The sequence below is a fragment of the Chiloscyllium plagiosum genome, unplaced genomic scaffold, assembly GCF_037043375.1.
Source record: "Chiloscyllium plagiosum isolate Xiang-an unplaced genomic scaffold, Cpla_swu_hap1 HiC_scaffold_27, whole genome shotgun sequence".
In the NCBI taxonomy this organism is placed as follows: domain Eukaryota; kingdom Metazoa; phylum Chordata; class Chondrichthyes; order Orectolobiformes; family Hemiscylliidae; genus Chiloscyllium; species Chiloscyllium plagiosum.
Window position 1 is genome coordinate 13,392,524 of NW_028270165.1, and position 9,660 is coordinate 13,402,183.

A 9,660-nucleotide genomic window follows, 5' to 3' on the forward strand; every position below is an offset into this window, starting at 1 on the left:
TGAGAGTCATCCCCACGGCCCTGAGCTGAGGGACTGCAGGCAGTCCAACACGGAAGGGACGGTTAAAAATGAACCAGTTTTGCCCCTCAGCCTCTCTGTCCCAGAGACAGGCAGTGGGACGGCATAAACACGTAGCATCATTCTCGCCCAGACAGAAGCCGTTCAGCCCATCGAGTCCACGACGACTGTCTGTCACTTGTCTCTCTCTTTCTCTGAGGTTATTCACAATCGGTGGTATCCGTCCTAATAGTAGGGGACTATGTCTGAGTCGTGATGCGGTTTCTGACATGCTTGTCATGCTCGTCTGGACCAGGGTGGCGAATTACTGCAAGGAATGGACAAAACCGCAAGGCATGTGTTTCAACTTTACCAGCTGATTGGCATCGCAGAGAACTGGGTTTGCGATTCGGTTCAGAGGAAACCGACGAAGACCAGAATACCTCTGAGACCTCTAAAATCGTGCCATTTGATTTGACGAGTGCATCGATATGCCAACATGCCATTTGGACATTCGGTAAGGTGATGCAAAGGCAGCTTGCAGAAGAGAGAGCACCCATCCAAAGGAAAGCAGCTCGAGGTGACATTGAACAATAGCAGAGGATGGTTTCGATCCATCGACCTCTGGGTTATGGGCCCAGCACGCTCCCGCTGCGCCACTCTGCTGCCACACGCGGCGCCCCTTCCACAGAACACTTCAGGTTTCCGTCTGGCACGCGGCAGGCACGTTCGAGCCTGATGTCAAAGACCTCCACTGCTGTCGTGTAATATACTGTTTCGCGGACGTATGGAGGCTGTGTAAATATAAACTTTTTTCTAAATTCCCACATTCTGTTGGTCGAACTGTGATTTCACACCGAATCACAACATGTGTCACAGCGCAGACGGAGGCCATGCGGCCCACCTTCGCTCTGCTGGTTCTACACTTAAGTAAACGTGTGTCTCTATTCGTTTCATTCTCTCGCCTTCTCAGCGTAAATCTGCACATCTGAACGTGACCACCGAATTCCCTTTTGTGTCCATTGAATCTTCCTCTTTGTCAGTGTCAGACAGGGACTTACTGACCCTAACCAGTCCCTGTACGAAAACGTTCTTCCAAAAGTCACTTTTACTTCTTTTCCTCGTGATTTTAAAATTCTGCCGAATCGTTGAGGATCTTGATTTGACGAGTGCATCGATATGCTTACATGCCATTTGGACATTCGGTAAGGAGATGCAAAGGCAGCTTGCAGAAGAGAGCACCGATCCAAAGGAAAGCAGTTCGAGGTGACATTGAACAATAGCAGAGGATGGTTTCGATCCATCGACCTCTGGGTTATGGGCCCCTGGTGACCCACCAGCAGGTTCACACCGGGGAGAGGTCATTCACTTGGTCCGAGTGTGGGAAGGGATCCATGAACTCCTCTGACCTGCAGACAAACCTGCACATTCACACCAGGGAGAGGCTGTTCACCTGCTTCGTCTGCAGGAAAGGGTTTAGCCATTCATCCATCCTGCTGGTGCACAGGCGCATCCACACTGAGGATAGACCGTTCTCCTGGTCTGTGTATGGTAAGGGATTCACAGATTATTCCAGCTGCACAGACACCAGCGGGTTCACACTGGGGAAAGGCCTTTCACCTGCTCCGTGTGTGGAAAGGGATTTAGTCAGTCATCCCATCTGCTCAGACACCAATCCAGTCACACCAAGTAGAGCACGTTTGGATTCTTTGTGGGTGTGACTTGTATTAGTATTCAAGAGGAAAGGTAGTATTGCTGAGGCAGGACTGACTGCAGGTAGAGTAGGTGGCGGTGCATGGCTAATAGCATGGAGCAGAGGATCCGGAAAGAGAATTGTTGCTGAAGGTTTCGAATTTGTAGTGTGTACTGGGTATCCTGTCCAGGTTCAAACGGTGTTGGGCTGAATGTAGTCCGGGGTCCATCTGAGATCAGATGGTTCCATAGGCAGTTCTGAGGAATAGCTGATTTTGATGAAGGGCTTCTGCCTGAACATCGATCCTGATGAAGGGCTTATGCCCAAAACATCGATTCTCCTGCTCCTGGGATGCTGCCTGACCTGCTGTCCTTTTCCAGCAACGCACTCTCGACTATTAGTACTCAAGAGCGCTTACATTCACTGGTCAGTTGAGCAGCTATTAAGACACACTTACTGATTTGGAACATGCAGTGGAGTCGGGAGATGTATACCTGTCATGTTTTATTCTGTGAAAAAGTCTATCCCATGGAAAGATTGGCTCCAGTTTGTCCCTTCCCCTGGAGGCTGTCAGGACGATAACATGGGAAACAGAGAATGCTTGTCCGGTACTGAAGGTTGGACAAATTGGAAAAATGAGAGTTTCTGATAATGTCTTACAATTCTGGTGGCTTTTGGAGGTATTTTTTAAATTGTCATGGTCTGTGTGACCCACTGATGTTCCCAGAGTCTGAGCCACACCACAAATGGCAGGATGGAGAAGGGTATGCAGACATGGGTTATATCCCTACCATAGAGTCATAGAACCTGACCGCATGGAAACAAACCTTTCCGTCCAACTCATCCATGCTGACCAGTTATCCCAAATTGGTGAGGCCACTTCTGAAAAATTGTGTTCTGTTCTGGCCTTCTTGCTATCAGAGGATGTTAAAGTTGAAAGGGCTCAGAAAAGATGTACAAGGATGTTGCCAGGCTTGGAGGGTTTGAGCTCTAGGGAGAGTCATAGAGTCGTAGAATCATGGAGATGTACATATGGAAACAGACCATTCATTCCAAATTGTCTATGCTGACTAGACATCCAAACCTAAACTAGTCCCATTTGCCAGCACTTGGCCCATATCCCTCAAACCGTTCCTATTCATATACCCACCCAGATGCCTTTTTGAATGTTGTCACTGTAGCAGCCTCCACCACTTCCTTTAATAGCGCATTCCATACACATGCCACCCTCTGCGTGAAAAAGTTGTCCCTTAGGTCCCTTTTCTCACCGTAACCTTATGCCTGCTAGTTCTGGACTCCCCCACTCCAGGAAAATAACCTTGTCTATTTCCCTTATCCATGCTCCTCATGATTTTATAAACCTGTATAATGTCACCCCTCACCCTCTGACACTCCAGAGAAAGTAGCCCTATATTGGTCAGAGCATTGAGTATATGAATTGGGAGGTCTCTGTCCAATGGTCACTTACTGTTCCATTCAATAATTCTATAATTGGAAGTATATGACATAGCTAAAGGACAAAAATACAACATATAATTGTATTTGAATCTCGGAGACTAGCATATTGAATATATAACCATTTAATAACACTAGATAGATCTCTGTCCCTTCTCAAGTTCCAGTCCTGATAAATGCCTTGCGGACCTGAAAGCCTTGAGAGACAGAGAGAATCTGAAACCCCTTCCATTTGATTCACTTCCTCTTTTTCCAGCTGCTATAACTGAATGGTTTTACCCCTCCCCCTCTCACTCCCCATCTCCAACCCAGGGTGAGGAATGGAAAGGGGAGACATTGATTTGCTCCCAGATGTTGCCCAGAGGGAGGGAGTTTCCCTCTGAAACTGGCCTCGTCCCGCGTTGTGACGTTCACGATGGAGGGCGGGGCGTCGTGAAGGAGCCAATAGAAATCGCAGCGCCGACCGGTGATGTCGCTGTGTTCCAAGTCCTTTTGGCCAACGCACAAAGGGAGGGGTCCTTTGTCCGTCGCACAAAGAATGAACCATACTTGGCGACTGACCAATTGCAAACCCGGAGGACCCGAAAGGAGTCTGGTCCTCCTGCCAATCAGAGCTCACCTATTGTCTAAATGAGCTCGGGAAGCTGCTACTACTTGTCTGAATGAGATAGAGCTTCACCCCAGACTGCAACTTCCTTCCTCTGTCCAGCATCTGTGAGTACGGCACTTTCTTTCTACACCCTTCCCATCCTTTTCAATTTCTTTTCTCGTTCTGGGGTTAAACTGATATCCCTGCCCTACCTCAGCTCCTCAGACCACATCTCTGTTATGCTAATCCCAGTATACAGGCGTATCAGACTGGTTCTGAAGCAGGTGAAAACCTGGCCAGGTGGAGCCATTTCTGCTCTTCAAGACAGTTTTGAGCTCACTGACTGGTGGGTGTTCAGGGAGACGACAAATGATAGCGATTCCATAAATTTAAAGGAGTACATGATGTCGGTGATTTCCTACATTAGCAAGTGTATTGACGGTGTCATTGTGTCCAAGACCATCACTTCTTGCCATGAATGACTGCAAAGGTGTGTGCAGTGCTGAGGATCTGTGATTCTACCTTCATAGCAGATGATAAGGCGGGCCTAACAACAGTGAGGGCCAACCTGACCCGGGCATCAAAGAGTCAAAATGTGCATACACAGAAAATACACAGCCACTTTCAGGACAGCAGTGATAAACTGAGCGTGTGGAAGGGCATCCAAGCCATCACTAACCATCGAACAGCATTGCCTGGTTGTGCTGGTGGTGCCTCCCCACTGCTGGATGAGTTGAACAACTTTTTATGCATAGTTTGAGGCACAAAATGATGTGGCAGCGAGGAACTCCAAGCCCCCACCCACCTCCCAATTCAGTCTCTCACGACCAGACTGTGCAACAATTTCTTCCCCCAAGCCATCAGACTCCTTAACACTATATGATTTGACTCTTTTTCTATCTAAAATTTTTTGCACAACTTTGAATTGCTGCTAGAAAAATGTCTATTATTTATCATTCTTTTATTATGCCATAACTTGCGTGTTTTGTACTTCTGGTCCCTCGAAGTAGAGGAGATGACAGAAACATTGGAAGCTGGTGAGAGAACGTTCACAAAATTAATCCTGGGAATTGATGTGTTTGCTAATGATGCAAGGTTGAGTAGCTTAGTTAAGCATTCATTTGAGTTTGGAAAAATGAGAGGAGATCTTAATGAATAAATATCAGAATCTTAGTGGGCCTGAAAGGTTAGTTGCCAAAAAGGTAGTGATCATTTGTGGGAGAGTCTCAGACCAGAAGGAATAGCCTCTAATCTTAAGTGTTTGCATATTTATGATGGAGATGAGGTGGATATCTTCTCTCAGAGGGTAATGAATGACAGGGCTATTGAAGTTCAATCACTAAGTACAGTCAAGGCAGATGGTGGGCAGAATTTGAGTCAAGGGAATCAATAATAAGGTATGAATGTGGATGTTTGGATTATAATATTAGACATTATGGTAATAAATGGTGGAGCAGATTCAATGGGCTGAATGGATTATTTTGGTCGAAGGTTTTGTAAACATCCTGTGGGATCTTGACAGGGCAGATATGGATAAAATGCTTCAACCTATGCATGATATTCAGACCTCGGGTTCCACAGGAACCAGAATTGTCTGTTTTGAATTTCTATCCTGTGTAGATGGTGATGCTTCCTGTAATCTCCTTTTACAGGGTATGAGAAAGGGAAGGAATTGCAGGCAGAAATATCAAAACAAGATCTGATAGAGACAATCATCATCAGCCTTTGAATCTCTCAGGATTTATTATTTCTCTGCTGCCCTGTCTGCTTCGAAACGTTTCAATCATCAGTGAGACTGAGTCACACAGACCTGAGTGAGAGTGTCCCAGTGAACTGACTGTGGGAAGAGCTCTAAGCGGATACACAGCCTGAAATAGCAACATCCCATTTGCAGTGGCAAGAGACAGAACACATTCCGTGTGAGTGGTCTTTCAACTGATTGTCAAACCTGGAGAGAGATCAGGATTTCCATGTGATGGAGAAACCGTGGAAATGCGAGGATTGCAGGAAAGAATTCAAATTCCTTTGTCTGCTTGATTCCCATCATTGTGGTCACACCGGGGAGAGGCCATTCACCTGCTCAGTGTGCAGGAAGGCATTCGTTCACCTATCCACCCTGGTGACTCACCAGTGGGTTCACACCGGGGAGATGCCATTAATTTGCTCAGTTTGTGGGAAGGACTTCACCCATTCGACTTCCCTGCTAACTCACCAGCACATTCACGCCAGCGAGAAGCCGTTCTCCTGCTCCACCTGCAGGGAGCACAGATTCCTCCACCTTGCGGGTACACCAGTGTGTGCACACCGGAGAAAGGCCATTTACCTGCTCTGTGTGTGGGAAGGCCTTCAGTCGGTCGTCCCATCTGCTGAGACACCTCTTCAGCCACACCAAGTAGAGAGTTTTTAAATTCTTTGTGTAGGTGTGACTTGTATTAGTATTCAAGATAGCACACATTCATTGGTCAGTTGAGCATCTATTAAGAGGCTCTTAACGATTTGGAACATGCGGTGACATCAGGAGGTATATACCTGAAATGTTTGACTCTTTGGAGAAATCTGAGTTGGAAAGTGTGGCACTATAAGAAGTACAGCAGGTCAGGCAGCATCCGAGGGGCAGGAGAGTTGATGTTTCGAGGATAAGCCCTTCATCACATTCCAGTGCCATACTTTTTGACACTGACTTTCTAGTATCTGCAGTCCTTGCCTCTGAGTCTGTGACGAAATCTGCCCGTGTAAAGATTGGCTCCACTTTCTCCCTTCCCAGTGAGGCTGTCAGGATGATTACATGGGTAAAAGAGAGAGCTCTTCCAGTGCTGAAGGTTGGACAATTAAAATCAGGAAAAATAAAGTTTCTTACTGCGGCTACAATCCTGGTAGCTTATGAGAAATGCCTCAGGGTATTTGGACATTGTCAGAGTCTGATGACCAACTGAGATCCACGGTTTGAACCACACAACAAGTGGCAGGATGGAGGGGGGAATGTAGACATGGGTTATATCCCTACCATAGAGCCATAAAACTCCACTGCACAGAAACAGATCTTTCAGTCCAACACGTCCTTACCAACCAGATATCCCAAATTGATGAGGCCATTTCTGGAATACTATGTTCAGCTCCAGTCTCTCTGCTTTGGGAAGGATTTAACACTTAAACGATTCAGAAAAAGTTTACAAGGCTGTTGCCAGGGTTGAAGCGTTTGAGGTAAAGAGAGAGGATGAATAGGCAAGGACTGGTTTTCTCTGAAGCATCAAAGGTTGAGGGGTGACCTTTATAGAGGTTACAAAATCATGAGTGTTATGGATAGGGTGAATACTGATACTGTTTCCCCAGTGTGGGCGAATCCAAACCCCCCCCCCTCCCCCCAGGATAAGGAATGGAAAGAGGGAGACATTGCTTTGTTCCCAGATGTTGCCCAGAGGGAGGGAGTCTCCCTTTGAAACAGGTAGATAAGATAGTGAAGAACATGTTTGGTATGCCTTCCTTTTTTGGTCAGAGCATTCAGTATAGGAGTTGGGAGGTCGTGTTGCGGCTGTACAGGATGTTGGTTAGGCCACTTTTTGAATATTGCATGCAATTCTGGTCTCCTTCCTATTGGAAGAATGTTGTAAAACTTGAAAGGATTCAGAAAAGATTTACAAGGATGTAACCAAGGTTGGAGGATTTGAGCTATATTGAGAGGCTGAAAAGTCTGGGGCTGTTTTCTCTGGAGCATTGGAGGCTGAGGGGTGACCTTATAGGGAATTATAAAATCATGAAGGGCATGGGTAGCATAGAAATATTGGGACACAGACTTTAACCTCATACTTTCAATGCATTATCTGAGCTGAGATGGCACCTATTGTTCAAGCTATCTTGAGAATGTAACTTTTGAAAAGATGAAAGATTTAAGCTAAATTTGTTTAATATTACATTCCTGAACAATAGTCTTGTGTGACTCCAGGCAGCTGGCCAATGACAGACAAGCTGTTTGGAGCATGGGATGTCAGTACCTGTCACCGTAGCTCCTATTAGCTCCTTTAGGAAGTCCTCCATATACACTTAGGGCTATCTGGCTGCATGAGGGTTTTCAGGTTCGTGTCCTGGAAAATATGTGATCATCTGGCAATCTACAAGAATTGCCACCAATGTTATGTTTCTTTAACTGTACTGACCATGATCACTTATTTTGCAATTTGTTTTTTTTTGCAGGAAGACATACGGAAAGAAATCTGAAAGCAAATGATACATCAACTTTTGACATAGCCACTTGATTCATTGGGACTAGAATATCAGCACCCATACCAATCGAGAAGAAATTTGTTTTTGTCTGCATGAGAGATTTTGGATACTGGTGTGGCAGGAAGAATATTGAGACACAGATACGCAAGTGAGGAAGATTCAGGGCACTGACTGTGAAAGGCACTTTTATGATTTACTCAGTTTGGGGGATCAAAACTACACCACCACAGACTGTTCACCTGCTGTGTGTGCAGGAAGAATTTGTCGATTCTTCCACCTTACTAACGCACCAGCAGGTCCATACTGGGGAGAGACCATTCACCTGCCCGGAGTGTGGGAATGGATTCAGTCAGATGTGCAACCCTGTGGACACGCCAGCGAATCCACACCAAGGAGAGGCCATTCACCTGCTGCCAGTGCAAGAAGGGCTTCACCAGTTCCTCCCACCTGCAGGGGCACCAGTGAGTTCATGTGCCATCTCGGGGGAATTGAAGGAGAGATGGCTAAATGCCATTATCAACTGGACGATCAACCCAGTTCTGGGGACTCATTGGTTCAAATCCCGCCACGACAGATGGCGGAATTGGAATTCGGTCAGAAGTCTTGAGTTCAGAATTGGTGGTGGGGCGGGGGGGAGATATCTGATTCACTCATAACCTTTTTAGGGAAAGAAATTGCCATTGTGGGAAAGGATTCACTCAGTTGTCCTAGCTGCATTCTTTACCCAGTCTGGCCTACATGTGACTTCAGACCAACAGCAGTATGGTTGACTCTTGACTGTCCCTCCTCCCCCCTGGGGAGAAATTTACTTGAATGACGGCACGGTGGCTCAGTAGTTAGCACTGCTGCTTCACAGCAGCAAAGTTCCAGGTTTGATTCCAGCCTCGGGTTACTGTCAGTGTGGAATTTGCATGTTCTCCGTGTCTGCGTGTGTTTCCTCAGAGTGCTCCGGTTTCCTCCCACAGTACAAAAATGTGCAGGTCAGGTGAATTGTCCATGTTTAATTGCTCATAGTGTTAGGTGCATTAGTCAGAGGGAAATGGGTCTGGGTGGGTTACTCTTCGGAGGGTTAGTGTGGACTGGTTGGGCTGAAGGGCCTGTTTCCACATTGTAGGGAATCTAATCTAATCTAATCATATCTGAACCTAACCATATCCCTCTAAACCCTTCCTATTAATATATCCAGGGGAGAAAGTGAGGTCTGCAGATGCTGGAGATCAGAGCTGAAAATGTGTTGCTGGAAAAGCGCAGCAGGTCAGGCAGCATCCAGGGAACAGGAGAATCGACGTTTCGGGCATAAGCCCTTCTTCATTCCTGAAGAAGGGCTTATGCCCGAAACGTCGATTCTCCTGTTCCCTGGATGCTGCCTGACCTGCTGCGCTTTTCCAGCAACACATTTTCAGCTCAGTATTAATATACCCATCCAGATTCCTATTAAACATTGTAAATGCACCACCCTCCACCACTTCGTCTGGCAGTTCATTCCGTACACACACCACCCTCTGCGAAAAAGTTGCCTCTTCGGACCATTTTAAATCTTTCTCCCCTCATCTTAAACCGATGCCCTCCAGTTTACAACTTCATCTGCCCTGGTGAAAAGGCTTACAAAAGTTGAGCAGCCAGACAAAATGCAAAAAGAATACAACGTCGAGCTACAGGGAAAAATAAAATTGTGGCTCCAGCCGTTTTTTCTCCTTTTGGCCTTTAG

The 9,660-nt window shown here is 46.4% G+C and overlaps 1 non-coding gene across 1 annotated transcript; it reads right to left on the reverse strand.

The window, feature by feature from the left end:
- Positions 1 to 591: 591 nt before the first annotated feature.
- trnam-cau (transfer RNA methionine (anticodon CAU)) lies at positions 592 to 663 on the reverse strand. Its single transcript has one exon. It is a non-coding gene; the product is annotated as a tRNA-Met (tRNA).
- Between the last annotated feature and the right edge of the window lie 8,997 nt (positions 664 to 9,660).